This window comes from Pongo abelii, chromosome 13 (assembly GCF_028885655.2).
Source record: "Pongo abelii isolate AG06213 chromosome 13, NHGRI_mPonAbe1-v2.0_pri, whole genome shotgun sequence".
Classification (NCBI taxonomy): Eukaryota; Metazoa; Chordata; class Mammalia; order Primates; family Hominidae; genus Pongo; species Pongo abelii.
The window spans coordinates 25,631,221-25,634,666 of NC_071998.2; the positions used below are offsets into that span (position 1 = coordinate 25,631,221).

The 3,446-nt window shown below is 41.8% G+C and overlaps 1 pseudogene; it reads left to right on the forward strand.

The window, feature by feature from the left end:
- The first annotated feature begins 360 nt into the window (after positions 1–360).
- LOC100939360 (ADP/ATP translocase 2-like) lies at positions 361–2,058 on the forward strand (annotated as a pseudogene).
- The last annotated feature ends 1,388 nt before the right edge of the window (positions 2,059–3,446 follow it).

Consider the following 3,446-nt stretch of genomic DNA (forward strand, 5'->3'; position numbering starts at 1 on the left):
TAAAGAACATGGAGAAAGAGACAGCTTGACTCTCCAGACTTTGGGGCTCACTTACAGTAGGCATCACTGTGCAAACTGCACTAGGTGGGGTGGCATCTTCCAGACATTGCTTTTGCAGGGAAAGTGAGCCCAGGTCTAACAACATATACATGTGTCCTCTGTCTGTCAGTGTCCCTGTCAGGATATGTGTACACAAAGCAAAAGCACAGAACTTGGAAAAGTTTGTCAAAGGGACTTACGTAAAAATAATTAATCAATAAATGATTCAGGAAGAGATGAGGGTTTTTGTAAAAATTCAAGCAGTTGCTATTCATTGAGTATTTACTCTGCCAGTACTTTCGCTAAATGTTTTCATTTCCTCTTCATTCCTGTGAGTTAAGAATGTTCATCTTTTTATAGATTAAAAAAACTGTAGAAACAACAACAACAACAACTGAGGTTCAGAGATGTCAGCTAGCTTGCCTGAGGTTGCAGAGTTGGTGTGGTAGAGTTAGGATATGAACCTAGACAAATGATGCATTACTTTAAGGGAAGGGCTTTAGTTCCTTTGAAACCTGCAAAAAGCAAGACAGACCCCACAGCCCCGGAGTCAAAGGCAGTTCCCAGCCCAGTCCCATCCCTTAGCCACCTGCCTCCTCTTTCCTTTCAACATGACACATACCACTCTGTCCTTCGCTGAGGACTTCCTGGCAGGTGGTGTCGCTGTGGCCATCCCCAAGATGGCAGTAGTGCCCATTGAGGGGGTCAAGCTGCTCCTGCAGGTACGGCATGCCAGCAAGCAAATCACCACAGATAAGCAATACAAAGGCATTATAGACTGTGTGGTCCGTATTCCCATGGAGCAGGGAGTCCTGTCCTTCTGGCGCAGTAACCTGGCCAATGTCATCAGATAATTCCCCACCCAGGCTCTCAACTTCACCTTCAAAGATAAAAACAAGCAGATCTTCCTGGGTGGTGTGGACAAGACCCAGTTTTGGCATGACTTTGCAGGGAATCTGGAATCGGGCAGTGCCGCTGGGGCCACATACTTATGTTTTGTGTACCCTCTTGGTTTTGCCCATACTTTTCTAGCAGCCGATGTGGGTAGAACTGGAGGCGAAAGGGGATTCAGAGGTCTCGATGACTGCCTGGTTAAGATCTACAAATCGGATGGGATTAGGGGCCTGTACCAAGGCTTTAACGTGCCTGTGCAGGGTATTGTCATCTACCAAGCTGTCTACTTCAGTATCTATGGCACTGTAAAGGGAATGCTTCCAGATCCCAAGAACACTCGCATTGTCATCAGCTGGATGATGGCACAGTCCATCCCTTCCATTTGCTGGATTGACTTCCTATCCATTTGATACTGTTTGCTGCCACATGATGATGCAGTCAGAACTCAAAGCAACTGACATTATGTACACAGGCACACTTGACTGCTGGAGGAAGATTGCTCGTGATGAAGGAGACAAAGCTTTTTTCAAGGGTGCATGGTCCAATGTCCTCAGAGGCATGAGTGGTGCTTTTGTGCTTGTCTTGTGTGATGAAATCAAAAAGTACACGTAAGTTATTTCCTAGGATTTTTTCCCCCTGTGAGCAGGCATGTTGTATTATATAACATATCTTGAGCATTCCTGACAGACTCCTGGCTGTCAATTTATCAGTGGGAACTATTTACTGGTTGAAAATGGGAAGCAATAATATTCATCTAACCAGTTTTCTCTTAAAGCCATTTCCATGATGATGATGATGGGACTCAATTATATTTTGTATTTCAGTCACTCCTGATAAATAACAAATTTGGAGAAATAAAAATAAGTAAAATAAAAAACAGAAGCAAGGCAGTTGAGGAGGTACAATTCAGTCAGCAAGCACCCATGGTCCACTCTGTTCAGTAGAAACCCTAGGAAGTGTTCTTTCACTTGGGTTTTAATGAAGACAACAAAAGAATCGGATGGCACTGACAGAATCCATCCACTATAATAAGAACTGTAGCCACTTAATTATATACATATGGCTTATAACTCTTCAGGCCACAAACTGTGGGTGGAGTCATAGGCACTGCCGCCATCCATATGTCACAGACTAGTCCCCATCAGCTAATGAGGAAACCCAGCCTCTTGTGAAACATTGCAAGATTTTCTGAGTCACGGGGTTTCTTCCAGGTCCTTATGCATGTGTCAGACAGCTTGCTGCAGCACCTTTCATTTCCCTCCTCTATCTTTGACCTGACCACTGCCAGGCACTATCAGTGTGGTGCAGAACTTCAGAGTATAGGCTCTGGAGTCAGACTCTCACCGATCATATTCTGCTTCTGCCACTAACTTGCTGAGAACTTGGATAATTAGCTTACACCTGCTTTCCTTACTTACAGAATGAGAATAACGATGATTCCTCCATCAAATAGTTGTAAGGATTAACTGAAAGAATCCATTCAAAGTGCTTAGCATGGTGCCTTGCAAACAGACCTCCTTAAAGGTTGGCTATTATTATTTTTAATTGCATTATATCTTCCATGAATGATAAGAAGCAGCAGCATTTAGAAGCTGCTTCGGAAGAGCACTCTTTAGAGAACTACCTGGGGACAAACCCCCTTAGAGCCAGGAAGCTTTTGAATATGGAGAGAAAATGGGAGAAGATGGTGACTCCCAGCCAAATAGACTGGGCTCCTCTCAACTCCTTTTCACATCTGCAAAGCACTGTGGAGAGTTTTATTTTTAATCCAAAACCATAGGTTAAAACTTTTTATTAAACATGTCATAATAATATCATGTCTGGCATGCCTAAACATGTAATTTGTGTTATATAGCTATGATTTTCTGTGTGTGTACATATAAAGATACGTATACACACACATATAATTTTCTATTCATAGAAATTTCTGTATGTGTAGATTTTACAAAATTCTATGTATCTAGACTGTGTAGAATAAAAATTTCTGTATATACCTATATATCTGTATATACACCAGATTTTCTGTATGTGTCCATTTATATATAAATATATACTTACATATACTTAAATATACATAATTTGTGTGTGCATATATATAAAATATATACGTGTGTGTGTGTGTGTGTATGTATTTGGGTGTGCTGGGGGGTAGAGAGCCCTTTTCTGTGATGTTATAAAGAAGCTTGATTCTTAAAAAATTTAAGCACAAGTTGAAATGTATATTCCTTGACTCTGGATATTATGACTCAGGAGGCTGGGCAAGGCAGAAATAATTTTAAACAAGCATTTCAGGTATCTTAGAGGCAGGTGGTCCAGAAAGTCCTGGAACAACATCTAAGGTAAAGTTTGTGGAACGAACTTTTCGGGAGAGGTTATCAAAGTGTCCACGATGGATGTCCTTCCTGGTCCCTTTGTTGTCTTCAGAGTTTTTCAGCCTCTTTAGTGAATGTGAGAGCTGGCACCACTGAAGTGGAGGGAATTACTCCCTACTCTTTCCAAGTCTTTTTGAGACG